The 18370-nt window shown below is 42.8% G+C and overlaps 1 protein-coding gene across 1 annotated transcript in view; it reads right to left on the bottom strand.

Moving 5' to 3' along the window:
- Positions 1-18370, bottom strand: part of IQSEC3 (IQ motif and Sec7 domain ArfGEF 3) — a 204181-nt gene that overhangs the window by 71739 nt on the left and 114072 nt on the right. The window lies entirely within an intron of this gene.

Raw genomic sequence — 18370 nt, 5'->3', positions numbered from 1 at the left:
CTTCCATTTCTAAAATCCCAAATCAGCTGAAAATTATGCAAATTGAACTTTAACTCACCTCAAGAACATTAGATTTGGCAAGTCAGAGAATATATTGACACAACCTATAATTTAGTGAGCCAAAAGCAACAAAGGACTGTGGCTCACTAAAGTTTTACCTCCCCTTTACTCCTTTTCAAGAAATGCAGATACTAAAGTTTGTTGAGTTCTACAAGACCACATGAGCAAACATCTGAAAGTAGATCAGTTTCTTTGGGCTATGAATTAGGAAGATCCCAGAACATGTGAGATGAATATCAGCTTTGTATTGTATAGGTACTATACTATACTATACTATACTATACTATACTATACTATACTATACTATACTATACTATACTATACTATACTATACTATACTATACTATATTATACTACACTACACTACATTTTGTATAGTATAGGTGGTATAATTAGTATAGGTGGTATCTGGCTCAATAATAGTAACTGCAAAAGGGAACTTGGAGTCCTAGGGAACAATCATTTAAATATGAGTCATCAATGTGCGGCAGTTGTCATAAAAGCTGCATTAACAGGATAGAATCAGGATCATGTGAAGTGTTAGAACCACTTTATAATGTCTTGGTAAAACCACACTTGGAATATTGCATCCAGTTTGGGTCACCACAGTATAAGAAAGATGTTGAGACTTTACAAAGAGTGCAAAGAAGTGCAACAAAGCTGATTAGGGGACTGGAGGCTAAAACATATGAAGAATGGTTGCAAGAATTGGATATGTCTAGTTCAGGGGTAGGCAACCTTGGCTCTTTTATGACTCGTGGACTTCAACTCCCAGAATTTCTGAGCAGCGTGGCTGGCTCAGGAATTCTGGAAGTTGAAGTCCATGAGTCATAAAAGAGCCATGGTTGCCTACCCCTGGTCTAGTTTAATGAAAAGAAGGACTAGGACTAGGACTGAGAAGATAACAGTGTTGCAATATCCACGTGGGTTGCCACAAAGAAGAGGGAGTCAAGCTATTATCCAAAGCACCTGAAAGCAGGACAAGAAGCAATGGATGGAAACTAATCAAGGAGAGAACCAACCTAGAACTAAGGAGAAATTTCCTAACAGTGTGAACAATTAATCATTGGAATAGCTTGTCTCCAAAAGTTGTTGGTGCTCCAACACTGGAGGATTTTAAGATGAGACTGGAGAAACATTTGTCTGAAATGATATTGGGTTTCCTGCCTGAGCAGGAGATTGGAACAGAAGACCTCCAAGGTCCCCCCCAACTCTGTTATTCTGTCATTCTTTTTTACAGAGGCATACATATAATAGGAAGCCTCAATATTCTGTTTGCATTTGATGTGGAGTATATAGTTAACAGATGGGCAGTATCCAATCAAACTAACCTCCATTCATATTTCAAATGCTACCAATCTAGATCCATAAAACAATGGACTACAATAGTTTACGCCAGCATCGTAGTCCAAATATGTATAGTCAGAGGACACCAAATAGAGAATGGAGGGAGAAGACACTAAAAGGAAATGAGAGACAAGGCAAATTTTACAGATATCAGCATATACAACTACAGTCTACCGATATCCTATTTTGAACCCCAGAGCCCATCCAGATTGGATGGGGGGGAGACTGAAATTCTTGTTTATGGGAAGTTCTAATGCCACAAAATGGAATATTTATGCAACTTCCCAGTTTGATCCTGAAAGTATAGGTCTAAAACCACCCAGAGCTTTTCTTAAAGTTGCTAACTAAGTTAGTTTAGGGCTTAGGTGAATGTTCTAACCAATTACAAGGCAAACCCTACCCTTCCAAGAAAGGACCAATAATTTCAGCTTCCTTTACATAAATGACCTCTTGTTTTATTTTTCAGCAGATGGGATGGAAAGACAACATGAATCCCCCAAGTTGGAAAGATGTCATTCCATTGGTTTTAGGCTAGAAGAATGTACTCTGTGAGTTATCTATGGATTTATGTATCCTTCTTTGTGAGAAAACACATGGCATGGTGATTGTGGGGGGGGGTTTGGGGGGGTGTTATTCTTCATTTTGGGTGGAAACTCATACTTTTATGGACTGATGGAAAGCTGTGATTCAACATTCAGCCTTAGGAAGGGGAAGGCAATGGCAAACCACTTCTGAAATATTGCCAATAAAACTGCAGGGAGTAGTCAAGGCAATTGCCAGGAGCCAATACTGACTCAAAGGCATGGAGAAAAAAAGAAAGAAAGAAAGAAAGAAAGAAAGAAAGAAAGAAAGAGGGAAATGCTGCTGTCTGCTAACTCATTTCCCAACTGAAATTAAACCTAAATTAGACTGGTGCTGTCTTTGTATAGATTGCTTGTCTCTAAGCATGAGTTTACTTGCATATTCTGTGTACGGTTCACAGCATGAAACCCTGCTAAATGTATGTTTACTCAGAAATGAAGAGAAAGAAGCAAATAAAATTTACTCTGAGACATATATGCATGGAATTAGTCTTAGTAGCATGCATCTTTTCCCCCTTCGTAGATCTCTAATTGGATAGATCCTGAAAATCACATTCAAACTGGATTGCATGCTACAAAAAGATTGGTCCCACAAATTGGAGAAACCAGGAGACTGTGAGTTCTAGTCCCAGCTTAGGCACAAAGCCAGCTGGGTGATCTTGGGACAGTGAATTTGTCTGACCCCTAGGAAGGATGCAAGGATAAACCACTTCCAAAAAACCGTGCCAAGAAAACTGTAGGGACTGGTCTAAGCAGTTGCCAGGAGTTCACAGTGACTCAAAGGCATTCTCCTCCCTCAATTGACACAACAATTCTTCACAATTGGAGAGAGAAGGTGATGTTTTTGCAGGTTATATACTCATAAATATCTGTCGAAGATGAGATGTGAATGATTAAGTAAGTGTTAGATTATGAATATAAAAAGAGACAGATGCTGAAGTCAATTATCTGGAATGGAAAAGGCCAGTTGTCTTTTATTAATATGTAATTCAAATAGACTTGGCAAGCCTTTACTTATGTTGATGTAGAAATATGTAAATGATTTAATTGGGAGAATGCTGCCCCATGCTAAACATATAGAAAAAGGGACAGGGTTTTTAATACATGTTTGCACCCTTCATGTTACATCTTTAGCCACCTCCCAACCCCATATATTAAAAAGGCACTGCAGCAAAGAAAATGCTGTATAGGTATTAGGCTTAAAGAGAAGGATTAAACGTCAGACGGTATGGAGTAGAAGAAGGAACTGTCCAAGGTAGAGATTAGGCCTCAGGGAAAAAACTAGTTTTGAAAGAAATTTCAAGGCTTCCTTTGAGCACATGCAAATCAAATCCTAATGCTACTTTCTCTTTAATGACTTAGTGCACCTACTGAGACCCTGGAAGATTTCAGCCTATGGTCTGGAGTAAGGAGCATCCATTTTTATTTCTCACTGTCAGCTCTTTCAGTGGGTTAGGACGCTGAGCTTGTCAATCAGAAGGTCGGCAGTTTGGCGGGTCGAATCCCGAGTGCCGCGTAGCAGAGTGAGCGCCTGTTACTCGTCCCAGCTTCTGCCAACCTAGCAGTTTGAAAGCACGTAAAAAATGCAAGTAGAAAAATAAGGACCACTACGGTGGGAAGGTAACAGCGTGCCGTGCGCCTTTGGCATCTGGTCATGCCGGCCACATGACCACGGAGACATCCTTGGACAAGCGCTGGCTCTTTGGCTTTGAAATGGAGATGAGCACCGGCCCCTAGAGTTGGAAACGACTAGCACACATGTGCGGGGGAACCTTTACCTTTACCTAATGAACAATTGTTCCTTCCTCGTTAATTAGTTTTAAGGGGAGGAAAATTATTTACCTTACACTACAAAACATTTTTCAGCAGAAGTTATTTAAGCTTCATAATCTCCAACCCTTTCAATTTGTCCATAGAACTGAAGGTTGGTTATGTTATGATATTTATTTTTAGCACAGGAATTATAGGTAGAAAGTCCTGTATTATTATTCCTTCTAGAGTGTGGAGAAGGGAGGTCTGATGCTATTTTCATTTAGAATTTTCTAGAAGCTGTACATTCCCAACCCTTATGTAAGGTATAATTTTTAAGACATACCAAAACAGTGAATAAGAAGGCTCAAAGTTTGACAGATGATTGCATATGATCCAAATTACTAGACTGCCTAGCTGCCTTTCAGTTTGCCCATTTCTTCATCTTCCACATATACACATATATTTCCTCCCTCCCAATATTTGGTTGGCCCCATCTTGCAATAGACACTTCACTACCAAAGACAAAGATTGAAATTATAACCCTTCTACTATATACATAAGCTACCAGTTTAGAAAACCACCTGACTGGTTTTGACAGTGACAATAGATTTCTTCATATTTCATCTGGTAAGAACAAACTATTCTGGAGATATAGGACTTTTCACATGGCTTTTCTGCTGCCATGATGTATGCCTAGTATCCATCCACTCATCTTTCTTATGTCACAGGATTTAAGTCAACATTCTGTTAAGGTGGCCTTTTAGGGAGGGATGGAAAGAAAGATTTGTCATTGGGCCACTGTGATGCATTTGCATAACATTTTTGAGGGAAGTCACCCAGATTCACTTCAGTCTTGATTCTGCATAAAGGTAAAGGTAAAGGTTCCCCCGCACATGCATGCTAGTCATTTCCAACTCTAGGGGCCGGTGCTCATCTCCGTTTCAAAGCCAGCGCTTGTCCGAGGACGTCTCCATGGTCATGTGGCCGGCATGACTAGATGCCAAAGGCGCACGGAACGCTGTTACCTTCCCACCGTAGTGGTCCCTATTTTTCTACTTGTATTTTTACGTGCTTTCGAACTGCTAGGTTGGCAGAAGCTAGGACGAGTAACAGGCGCTCACTCTGTTATGCGGCACTCGGGATTCGACCCGCCAAACTGCCGACCTTCTGATCGACAAGCTCAGCGTCCTAACCCACTGAGCCACCGCGTCCCTCTTGTTGATTCTGCATAGGCAGTATCAAAAGTGAGGACTGGGCTTGTATGTTGCAATATGGTCTGGTATTTACCTTCAACATCACCTTTGTCAGGAGTTGGATAGGAGGAATATGACCCTCTTAGTCCTCCTTAACTCTTCAGTGGCATTTGATAATATCAGTCATGGTGTCCTTCTGGACCACTTGAGGGTTGGGGACACTGCAGTAATTCCATTTCTGCTTCCTAAGACAATGATTCCATATGACATTGGTAGGTGGGGGGGGGAAGTCAGACTGTTGGGCACTTCCTTCTGGAATGCTACAAAACTGAAGCCTATTTTTAAAGGAGCTTCTCTCAGTTCAGATCCACAGTATGCTAATGATACAAAGCTGTGTATCTATACTTCAGAGCTGAACAAAAGATGCCATGGGAATCCTGAACCAGGATCTAGAGCAGTGCTTCTCAAACGTGGCCACTTTAAAATACGTGGACTTCAGCTCCCAGAATTCTTCAATCAGCATGATAATGTGAGGACATTCTGGGAGCTGAAGTCCACAAATCTTAAAGTGGCCAAGATTGAGAAACACTGTTTAAAGCAGGGGTGTCAAACTCACAGCGTCACATGACGTGTTGTGACATATCGTGACTTGTTTTCCATTGCCGGCAATGGGGTGGGCGCAGTTTTGGCAGGACGCATCTGGCCTGTGTGCCAGCAGTTTGACACCCCTGAAGGGCATAAGGGCATGAATAGAACAAAAGACACTGCTTTGAATCCTAGCAAAATGTGGCTCCTGTTTTCCCAGTAACCATCTGGTTTGTTTGTTTTTTTATTTTGTTTTAACTCTAGCTCTCATGTCACAATTTGGGAGTTATCCTGGACTGATGGTTACTGCTGGATGCACAGATAGATACCACAGCTTGGATAGTCTTTGCTCAGCTTTGGATGGTGCATCAGTTGTGGCTCTTTCTGGAACAGCAAGTCCTTGACAGAGGTTCACACGCTTTTCATCATCAGAATAGAACTTAAACTTATATCCAGCTTCACAGTGCTTCACAGCCCTCTCTAAGTGGTTTACAGAGTCAGCATATGGCCCCCAACAATCTAGCACCTCATTTTACCAACCTCGGAAGGATGGAAGGCTGAGTCAACCTTGAGCCGCTTAGAATCAAACTCCTGGGGTGAGCCATGGGTTAGCCTGCTGTACTGCATTCTAACCACTGCCCCACCACGGCTCTTAAGAAGGCACCACTATGTGCTTTATATGGCACTGTCTTTGAAGGCCACTGCAGGTGGGGGAGAAGGCCAACCATTACTACATATACAGACAGCGTTGACACCCAGGTGGTTTCAGGTGGAATTCAAAGGATTGGCTTTAACTTAAGCCTCACAACACTTGGCTTCTGAGAATCTTCTGGAGTACCTCCACCAGATAAAACTGAATTGTTTAATATGTTCATCCCAGGTGGAGGCCTACAGTGCCCCACTTGTAGGCATCCTGGATTAAATCCAGGATGTGTTTTGGCATGATTTGCAGATGGAATATGCAAATCATGCCAAAGAGGGGAGGAGCGGGGGTCGGCTGCTTCTGGGGCTCCAGGGCCAGTCGTGGGATTGTCCATTCCCACGACGATAGGGAATGGCAGCAGGTGTAGGAACAGAGGGCCGTATCGGTCTCAGGGAAGGCCTCTCCGCTGTTTACAAGCGGTGAGGCACTCCGACCCTCTGGTTCCGCCCCGAGGTCCCGGGAGTGAGGATGAGCAGCCTCCTGAGCTCCGGCTGGTGTATTTGAATGCCAGGTCGGTCATTAATAAGGCTCCTCTCGTTCGAGACTTGGTCGAGGGTGAGCAGGCTGACCTGGCTTGCATCACGGAGACCTGGTTGGGCCCAGAGGGCGGTGTACCTCTGGTTGATCTTTGCCCACCAGGTTTCCGGGTGCTGCACCGGCCTCGGGCTCAGGGTAGGGGTGGGGGAGTGGCTGTTGTTGTGAGGGAGACCTTGTGTCCGCGGGAGGCCACCGTTCCCCAGACAGTCGGGTGTGAGTCTCTCTTTTTGAGATGCGGCCCTGGTGCGCAGTTGGGCTTGCTGCTGGTGTACCTTTCGCCTAGTCACGCAGCAGCAGCCCTGCCTGAGCTGCTTGATGTCCTCTCTGGGCTGGTGGTTGAGTTCCCGAAACTTATAGTTTTGGGGGACTTCAACCTACCATCGCTGGGAGGATCATCTGAGTTGGCTCGGGAGTTCATGGCTTCCATGACGGCCATGGACCTGACGCAAGTAATTACGGGACCGACTCATGAAGGAGGCCACACCCTTGACCTTGTTTTCTTGTCTGGACGGTGGTTAGATGATCTTGGTGGGGGCTCTCCAATTATTATGCCCCTGTCATGGACCGATCATCATCTCCTGCGGCTGGTCTTCCGTTTTGCCACCCCCCGCCGTGGGGGTTTGGAACCACTCAAATGGTACCGCCCCAGACGCTTAATGGATCCTCAGAGGTTCCAGGCGGCGCTGGGGTCCCCACCTGCCTCCCTCGCTCACAGCTCGGCCGAGGCCTTAGTGGAAGCCTGGGAAAGGACGGCCACTGAGGCCCTTGACCGAGTTGTACCCTTGCGGCCCCTGACCCGGTGCAGATCCCGTCGGGCTCCATGGTTTTCTGCGGAGCTCCGGGAGATGAAGCGTCGGAGACGGGGCCTAGAGAGCGGTTGGAGGGCCAGCCGATCCGAACCCGACCGATTGCGACTAAGAGCCTATATTAGGTCTTATCTCGCTGCAATTAGGGAGGCGAGGTCCAACCACTTCGCCACCCTTATTGCGTCCGCAGATAATCGCCCGGCTGCCCTGTTTAGGGTGACTCGCTCCCTCCTAAATCAGGAGGTTAGGGAGGATCCCTTGCAGGGACGTGCCGAGGAGTTTAACCAACATCTGTCGGACAAAATCGCTCGGATTCGGACCGGTTTGGATTCTGACTGGGCAGAGTCTGACGATCAGGACACGGGTGGTCTTGTCGATATCATCTGGGAGGAGTTTGATTCTGTGACTCCGGAGGAAGTGGACAGGATCATGGGGAGGCTGAGCACCACCACATGTTTACTGGACCCGTGCCCTTCCTGGCTGGTTTATGCAGCCCGGGAGAGGACACGCAGCTGGTTCCAGGCAGTTATATCGGCTTCTTTGAGTGAGGGTATCTTCCCCGCCGTCTTGAAGGAGGCGGTGGTGAGGCCTCTCCTCAAGAAGCCTGCCTTGGACCCAGCTGTATTGAACAACTTTCGTCCTGTCTCCAACCTTCGCTTTCTTGCGAAGGTTGTTGAGAGTGTGGTGGCGCATCAGCTCCCTCTGGTCCTGGATGAAGCGGATTATCTAGACCCGTACCAATCGGGTTTCAGGCCCGGGCACAGCACGGAGACGGCATTGGTCGCGCTGGTGAATGATCTCTGGAGGGCTCGAGACAGGGGGCATTCCTCTGTCTTAGTCCTATTAGACCTCTCGGCGGCTTTCGATACCATCGACCATGGTATCTTGCTGCGGCGTCTCAGGGGACTGGGAGTGGGAGGCACAGTTTTACAGTGGTTCTCCTCCTATCTCTTGGGACGTTCGCAGTCGGTGTTGGCAGGGGGGCAGAGGTCGACCGCGAGGTCTCTCATTTGTGGAGTTCCTCAGGGGTCGGTCCTCTCGCCTCTCCTGTTCAACATCTACATGAAGCCGCTGGGTGAGATCATTCGTGGCTTTGGAGTTGGGTATCATCAGTATGCTGATGATACCCAACTTTTCTTTTCGACCCCAAACCACCCCAGTGATGCCCTCAACGTGATGTCCCGTTGCCTGGAGGCGGTTCGGGTCTGGATGGGGAGGAACAGACTCCAGCTCAACCCCGACAAGACGGAGTGGCTTTGCATACCTTCATCCCGGGTTTACTCGGACATTCCATCTCTAGCTATGGGGGGTGAATCATTACCCCCCGTAGATAGGGCTCGCAACTTGGGGGTCCTCCTAGATTCACGGCTCACCTTGGAAGATCATATAGGAGCCGTGACTAGGGGGGCCTTCGCACAGGTTCGCCTGGTGCGTCAGTTGCGGCCCTATCTTAGCCGGGATGATCTATGCACAGTCACTCATGCGCTCGTGTCCTCTCGTCTGGACTACTGCAACGCTCTCTACATGGGGTTGCCCTTGAGGACCACTCGGAAGCTCCAACTGGTACAGAATGCAGCCGCGAGAGTGGTGTTGGGAGTCTCCCGATACTCCCACGTTACACCTCTGCTCCGTGAGCTGCATTGGTTGCCAGTTGCCTTCCGGGTGAGATTCAAGGTACTGGTAACGGTATTCAAAGCACTCCATGGCATGGGGCCGGAGTACCTCAGGGAACATCTGCTGCCGGCATCAAGCTCCCTGCGCCCTGTGCGTTCCCACAGAGAGGGCCTCCTCAGGGTGCCACCGATCAGAGAATGTCGATTGGTGGCCCCCAGGGGGAGATCCTTCTCTGTGGGCGCTCCGGAGCTGTGGAATCAGCTACCGGTAGAGCTCCGGACGGCGCCCGATCTTCGCTCCTTTCGTCGCGATCTTAAGACATTTCTGTTTGTACAAGCCGGCCTAGCCTGAGGGGGAGTATTGGGGTTGTTTTATCTCTCGCTTTTTAATTTTTCTGGGGGTTTTTAGCGTTGTATTTATATTGTTCTTAACTAGGGCTATTGTTTAATCCTGTTTTAATGTTTGTATTCGCTATTTTATTCTGCCCTGTGAACCGCCCTGAGTCCTCAGGGAGAAGGGCGGTATATAAGTGTTATTAAATTAAATTAATTAAATTAAATATATAATAGTGTACCAGGTTCTCTTTCTAAGGGTATTTGCCATCCACACAGACCTGAGCTGAATCCTACACATTTGCTAGGTCCCATCTTCTACCTGCTGTAGTGGTGGCTTTGTGCAAAACATTTCTACCACAACACGTGGCATCCAGAAACCCGGGTAATGAAAAGCATCCAACCAGATCATCTGCTGATTAGTGAAGGAAGAGCTGATTTTGCTTCCCACATTACATTTGAGAATGTCCTAAGAGGGTGATTATATTTTATCGGGAGAAGTGATCTTTTGAAAGATACTTAGGTGTATAAGCAATAGGAATATAACCTAAACTTTGGGAGTATAGACAGCAACATCACCTGAGATGGGTGGCCCTACTGCTAAGACATTTTTGAAATCCAGAACCAGAAAGCATCAAGATGGAATCAGGTTGGAGATCCACTGTCATTTTTAATAGCAGAAGAGAATTTAGTGGGGTGGTTCCTTGGTATTTTTTTTAAATATAGCTAAAGTGAACTGCTGCTAAGCGTGTCCTGGTGTGCATATGATGCTAAACAGGAATAGATGTAACTTAATAGGCATTTGTTTGAACAGTTAAATTTTTACCAAGGATTTGGGAATAAATTTTGGTACATTGTGTTGTACAAATTATATTGACCTATAAACTACCCAAACATTTGGACTCAATCACTAAGTACATGTAAAATTAACAAAAGTTGACAATATAAACGGATCCCACATTGATAAAATAGTTTTCTCGATAGGGTTAGGGTTAGGGTTACTTGTAAAAGTATAAGATGGAAACAATGCATGTCAAGGAACTGAAGAGTCTATTAAAGTGGGCTGCTATAATAAATTTAATGTAATAAATAAATAAAACAATAGCTAGTAACACCTTCCTCACACCAGCAATGCAGGGAATGGATAAAGGATATTTGTATATTTTATTTCTCCTTTTATGAAATTATAAGCAACTGTGATACTAAAGGGCATATGATTCTGGATCAAGTGAACATTTCTCAACAATGCATAATTTTTAAGTTTAATGGCATGAGATTGAATCAGTTATGACAGGCATGAGAAATTTTCTGGGAAAGATGAAAAAAGAGTTTATAAACTGCCCATCACTGAAAACAAGATACTGGATATGAAGAGTGCACTGCAGCTCATAGAACATATTTACTCCACCCATTATACGTTTTCATGATTGGTGTGGTGCTGCGGATCCCCCAATCCTATACAGAACAAGATTAAGGAGACTTTTACTTCTAGGAATCTAAAGTCCAATAAATCTTTATCTTTTTTTTCTTACCATTTTTTTCTTATCAATAAAGCTGGATAACTGATTCAGCTTAATGTAAGTTGTGAGTTGAAAGCATACCATAATAGTTCCTACAGTACATTAAAATATATATTTTATTGGAGATATTAAAATAGCATAAAATGTACAACAGTTTAGTGCTGCAAACTATACAGCATTTCATATGAAGAATACTAAAAGCTCTTTTTCCCCTCTCTATCTCATATATATATATATATATATATATATATATATATATATATATATATGTATGTATGTATATATGTATATATATATATATATATATATATATATATATATATATATATAATGCTTTCTCTTCCTCTTTAAATTACAATAAATTCAGAATTGCTGAAATAATAATAATAATAATAATAATAATAATAATAATAATAATAATAATAATAATAATAATAATAATAATGTTGGAAGGGACCTTAGAGTTCATCTAGTCCACCCCCCTGCTCAGGCAGGAAACCCTATACCATTTCAGACAAATGGCTGTCCAGTCTCTTCTTAAAAACTTCCAGTGTTGGAGCATTATCTAATGAAAAAATCTAAGTAGTTATAATGCAGTTCTATATATTATTCCAGAATAGCTCAAATACATTCTTTTTCTCTGTGGAAGAGAGGAATGCACTTATCCTTGGTTCATAGAAGAGAATGCAATTTTCTGCTCATTTCCAAAACAACTAACCAGGCTGAAATTAATCAGTGTTTGTCCTCACTTTCCTTAAAAATCAAGATAACTATCAATTACAAAAACAAAAAAAGCAACTATATCTACCACAATTGTTTTCATCCAAGCAAAATCTGCAGACTCAAGCCACACTACAAAAATCTCCAGGCCAGATGAATGAAATATTATGATGTTTACAGTACATACCTTCCTATGTCTAGCTCTGAAGTATCTCTGCTGAATTCATTCTGGAAGAAGGAACGGCTTTTCCTCAAAAATTACCTAACACTAATGTTCTAAAGGAAGATGCCCCTTTAACTTCCCATAAGGTCCTGGAGTTTTAACATTCTGAGGCATTGTGGGAATATCCTGAGGTTTTTAACACTTAAAAAAATTGGAAGAGATTCTTCAAACTTGTGATATATTTTTAAAGTTAAGTGCAATTCCCCCAATGCCTCAACTTTATTTTTAAAGGCAAATAGAAAATTTTGGTTCTATTTAACATTAATTTTATCACAGATTCTTTCAGGCAAAGGTTCCACATCTCTTACTGGAACAATTTGTGGGAAAATTATTTTGTATTCATAGTGACCCTTGGACAAGTCAGAAAGCACATGGGTTCCTGTATCATTTATTTTCATTGCTAAGGAGGAAATAACACTGCTCTGTATCCGGTTTTGTCCTAGGTATAAATTATCCATTGTGTTTCTTCCAGAAAAAAGTCTCTCAAGTTTTCTCTGATTTCAATATTCACTTCAAAATTTAATGTTTGAAAATCTAAACAATCATCTTCATGAATGATTATGAACAACCAGAAATAATGAACGATGTCATCTTGATTTGGGCACCTTGGAAGTGTTTGTCAAGGAACTGATGATTTCTGTCTACATTTATAAATTAATAGTAAGGACTAGCTTTGTCAGAAGAAAAGATGGCATGCGCAAGACTAAGAAATGTCTTTCAATTAGCTAATCCATCAACGGCTCCGTGGAAAAGCCTGATAATTTCAGCCAGCAAAAAGCACTGAATCACAGCGCTATTAAAAATCCATGGCACCCATTAAGCAACAAGCCAGCCCCTGTGTTGAAATACAAAACTATTGCTCGTTTCAAAGAGATTTATCTAGGCAGCATTATTTACACATTGTCAGGGAGAATACTTCACATTTATGAGAAACAAGACATAGGGAACAATATTTAAAAAAATCAACTTTACTTTCTGACTGCAATCCAATTTTATAAGTGAAGCAGGCCACTCTGTCACCCAGTTTGCATTCATTTACCATCCATAGCTGGCTACCTTACCTGTTTGTTCTCTCCCTCCCACTCCAGTCTGAGAAAGAAACGGTATTTGGATGTTCCTTTCTCTGAATAATTAATTCATATCACCTAGCGAGGCAGCAGGAGTGTTAGATCTTCTGGAGACTTAGAATCCAGGGGCCATTTAGGCCTGCTCAACATAGGAATTCAAATTTAAGCCTCCTCAATAGAAATCTATCTTGTTTTTGTTTAAAGACGTCAAGGTAAGGGAAGCCCGCCACCTGCCTTAGTGACTAGTTCTGCTGTCAGTCTGATCTTAGGAATTTTTGACTACTGGCCCACAGGAATCTGCTTTTCTATCACTTAAGACCATGATTTCATTACTCGGATTATTCATGCACAGAAACGGAGAGGAATCATTGGAATGAAAGCTGTATTAATTGCATGGAGAAAACAGCACTTGAAAGGGCTAAACTACTTCTTAAAATTGAGCTTGCCATTCAGGGGAATAGATATGATATTAAAGGTGTGCTCATTTTTAACAAAATGCATTTAGCAGTCAAAAAATAAAGGAGCGGAGGGCTATCAAAATAGCAGCCGGCAAACCATGAAAATAAAACCATTCGCCTCCTGCTACATTCCTGATCAACATTCCTCTTCCAAAGCAGCTATTTACCAAAAGGATGCCCCAAAACTACAAAAGGCAAGAAGTTGGATTTTTAAGATGACAAAATTAAAGGGAAGAGTTGAACATTTATGGCATTCCCACTGATTTTTATTGAAGTAAACTAATCAGGGTTGTCCATTGGACAGTACTTCGGAGTGATCCTGGTTTGGCAGCCATAACTTAACCAGGTTGCAGAACTGATGATTCGTCTGCGCAGAACCTGGATTATTTCAACCCAGAATTTCTCTGGTTCCAGATGGGCCAGCCTATTGAGGATCCTGTGCTAGACCTCGCTGAAGAGTTTTCACAAGGGTGTGCAGCAATAGATACACAACAAGACTTCAAAAGTGCAGAGAAACTTAGGGAAGAAGGAGAAAACCATCTCTTCCTTGCTGTGAGCTTTAATTGCTTTCACTGTAACCCCAAACTCTTCTTGCCTTTCCGTGATTTGGTAAACAAGACTCTTCACAGAAGGAAGAAACAGATGGCAACCCGAATTAATGTTAACCGCCTGCTGGTTGCTCCAGGAAAGAAAAATTCGGATTTGAGGCAGGAGCCTTTCTGCCACTTTACCTCAGTTCTTGTGGTTGGTGAAGCTGCAGAGAGACCAAAGCCTGCCAGGATCACCGTTACCCTGAGCAAAGCTGAAAGACCTGAATGAGGGAGGAAATATATTCAATCTGACAAAGAGGTATATTTACATCTAAAACACATCACACCATCTCAAAGGTCCTTTCCTTTCACATTTTAATGAACTTCTCAGCCTCCTTCACAGCAGCCTGCATAGCATTATTACTCCTCTTTGTATTTCACAGAGAAAATGGAGGCTAAGAAAATAAGATATGCTATTTCAAAACTTAGCACTGTCTGGCCCCAAGTAGAAAACTAATTTTCTGGATGACTTCTGTTCCTTTCAATGCTCAGTTAAAAATTAATTAGTAGTAGTATCATTAGTATTACTTGATTTTTATTGCACTCAAGGTGGCAAATATACCTAATACATTATTGCTTGCTCCTCCAATTTTCCCCACAACAGCAACCCTGTGAGATGGGTCAGGCTGAGAGAGAGAGAGTGAGTAATTGGCCCAAACTCACCCAACCAGCTAGACCAGGGGTGTCAAACTCAATTTCATTGAGGGCCACATCAGCATTGTGGTTGTCCTCAGGGGGCCGGGTGGGTATGGCCAGGGTGGGTGTGGCCTACTGGGTGGGCGTGGCTACAGTGCATATGGCCTACTGGGTAGGCATGGCCAGCTCTACATCGTTCGCATCAAGGGGGCCTATGGGGGCCTGGGCAGGAGTGGGACAGATCTGAGGGTCTCTGGCAGAAGGAGGGTCTCTGAGCCAGGGCCAAGGCAGTGGGGGCCATTCCCTCACTGTTTCCAGGATGGCTTCGCGGGCCACATGAAACCACTTCACGGGCTGGATCCGGCCCCCGGGCCTTGTGTTTGACTTGTTTGAGCTAGAGATTAGAATTCACAGTCTCCTGGCTTCTAGACCAGCATCTCAGCTACTACACCAAACTGGCTCTCTTAATATACATAATATTCAATTTAATATACAGTATAATCGATATTATTTATACACCCACACATAATATACACACAGAGACATGTACACACATACATAGTGTCATGGTTCCGATACATGAAACCAGTAAAAGTTCTTCCAAGGCAAGAATTCTTCCTTAAAGAACATTTTATTAGGAAACAAAGTATCGGCACTTACATAGTTGAACCCAAGAATGAGATTCCCTCCTCCCAGATACAAAGTAACAAATTGCAATTCTCACCCCACAAAAGCTGTCATAAATCACATTCCCCAATTAGCACAAAACACAGGCTTTTCTCTCCGTCCCCTCAGCCCTTATCACAACACGTCCTTTAGTTCCCACACTTCTACATTGTTACGACTAGCTAAACCCTCAGGCATTTACCCCATCCCCCCAACAATGAGAAACTGGTGAGGTGGGCACAGCAGCGCCTGCATTTTCTGCGTCGCATGAGAAAAGCACATCTTCCCTCCCCTGTCCTGACCACTTTCTACAGGGGAACGATTGAGAGCATCCTGTCATACAGCATCAAAGTCTGGTTTGGAAGCATCACTGCTTCAGACAGGAAGGCGGTGCAGAGAGTGGTGAGGATGGCCGAAAAGATCATTGGCAGTTCCCTCCCTCCTATCCAGGACATAGCACAGAAGCGTTGTTTGAACAGGGTCCGTAAGATTATCTGGGACACTACTCATCCTCTTCACCACCTGTTTTCCTTGTTACCTTCTGGGAGGAGGCTTCGTGGTATCCGTAGCAGAACATCCAGATTCAGCCATAGTTTCATTCCATACAGCATTAACCTCATGAACTCTAAAGCTTCCTAGTGCCATTATGTATTCAAGATGGACTGTATTTAATATTTATTTGTTATGTATATGTAGGGGGTGTGGGTCTATACATATGTGTATATAGTATGGTTAGGTGTGTGTCATGTATGTGTTCCACTTTGAGAGGGGGCAACTAAATTTCATTTTTGATGTGTGCCATTGTGCCCACAGTATAAAATGACAATAAAGGTTATTTTATCTTATCTTATCTTAAAAGAAGAGAAAAGGAACGTTAAAAGCAAAAGTAAAATGGCTGCTGGTTCTCAGTTGTCAGAGCGCTGACATCCATTTTCACATTGTTGACACATAGTATGTGTATTGGTGTATATTTGTACATCACATAACAATCTAATTTATATCACATTCCTGGGAAAAGGGAGTCCCCCTCTATTTAGAATAGATGTATTTATTTATTTAGCTATAATTATAATTATATAATTATAATATGATTTAAATTTTCACCATTCTGAGATTACATCAAGAGAATGATAACAAAGCATAAACGTCCTTCACTGGAAGTTCATAAAATCACTTACACCAAAACGTATTGTGGGTAATTTTCCGCAGCCCTTTTTATATAACTATGCTTTGCCATGTTAAAAAACAGAACTCCTGGTTTTTTTAATCATAATTATGAATCCAAGAGCATATCACCTAACATGTGAACATTGTTGTTGTGTTACAATCACCACCCATAAGGAAGCAGATTCCTCAAAACAATGGGGTGACTCCTTTCTCATTACCTATATCTCCGAATCAATAATCTAGATTATAGAATCCAAGAAAGGATTATTTCCAAAATGGAAGTGAAAAGAAAGTGAAGAACTGTGGGACAAAACACAAAGGTAAGGAGAGGGGGAGGGAGGGGAAGAGGAGGGGGAGGGGGAGGGGGAAGAGGAAGAGAAGGGGGAGGGGCAGAGCAGGAGGAGAAAGAGGGGGAAAGGGAGGAGGGAGGAGGGGCAGGGGAAGAGGAAAAAGAAGATGGTTCTTTTTGTTGTTTTAATTTTCTGTAAGCAAGGAATACTTTCAGTGAGGGAAAACTGAATTTTTCTGAAATTGCCTTTCTGTAACTGAGATGAGCATAGAATAAAAGAAGATACTTCGGTGCTGTTCTTTATAAGAATCTAGTCAAGAATCTAGTCCTGAATTTTCCAATAGGTTTTAATTTTGTTTTGTTTTTTTATTTACTGCAGGAATGCTCAACCTTTCCTGGGTGAAAGATTTGGCCTGTGCCACAGGCTGGGTTCCAAGAAAAAGTAACAAGAACTGGACAAAAATTAAATTAAATTAAATTCCCCTTCATTTACATTTAAATTTCATCAAAATTAAAGAGAGTTAATGTGATTAGTCCTCAGTCATGCATTTAATCATTTTCTATCCCATTAAAAATTACCAGTTGATATCAATGTAATAGAGCTTTCTGGTGGCATCAGCCAAGGCTATTAGAGACATGATGACCAAGGGCAGCAGTTTATATATTTCTGATCCACGATGTGCCTCTTTTAGATCAAACTACACACAGTATTGCAAGTACAGGTAGTCCTCGACTTACGACAGTTCATTTAGTGACTGTTCAAAATTACAACAGTACTGAAAAAGGGACCTATGACCATTTTTCACACTTATAACTTTCGCAGCATCTTCATGGTCAAGTGAACAAAATTCGGCCATTTTGCAACTGACTCATATTTATGATGGCTGCAATGTCCTGGGGGGGGTTGTCATGTGATCACCTTTTGTAATCTTCTGGCAAGCCAAGTCAATGGGGGAAGCCAGACTCACTTAACAAATGTGGCTAGCTTATAACTGCAGTGATTCACTTAACAACTGTGGCAAGAAAGGTCATAAATGGGGCAAAGCTCACTTAGCAACAGAAATTTTGGCTCAATTGTAGTCGTAATGGAGGTCTACCTGTAAGGGTTAAGGCAACAGGCTAGAAAATCCAGAGGTCATGAGTTATAGTCCCACTTTAGGCACAAAGTCTGGGTGACTCTCATGTTTGACTGTGGATGTGGCTTGGGAAGAAAGTTTATAATCCCCTTCTCAAACTTTCCCCCAAAGCCACATCCTCAATCGAACATGAGGAGACAGGTTTTGATGGCCTGTGGGTGAAGAGATTCTTACAGAATGGCTATCATGGGAAATAGCCCAGATGCACTTTCACCACTTCAGCTCACATTTTGTATTGTGTGTGGCAGATGAGCACACATCTAGTCACAACAAGTGATAAGGTTGTGGCTTAAGTCAGATAGATAAGGCTCTCCAAACTGTGTTAGTACTTGGATGATGGAGTACCAAGAAATCTCAGGGAATTTCTTACACTAGCAGTTGAAAAAAT

Source organism: Vipera ursinii (genome assembly GCF_947247035.1).
Source record: "Vipera ursinii genome assembly, chromosome: 6".
In the NCBI taxonomy this organism is placed as follows: domain Eukaryota; kingdom Metazoa; phylum Chordata; class Lepidosauria; order Squamata; family Viperidae; genus Vipera; species Vipera ursinii.
The sequence above is the reverse complement of the archived record's forward strand: the minus strand, read 5'-3'. Positions and strand labels throughout refer to the sequence as shown.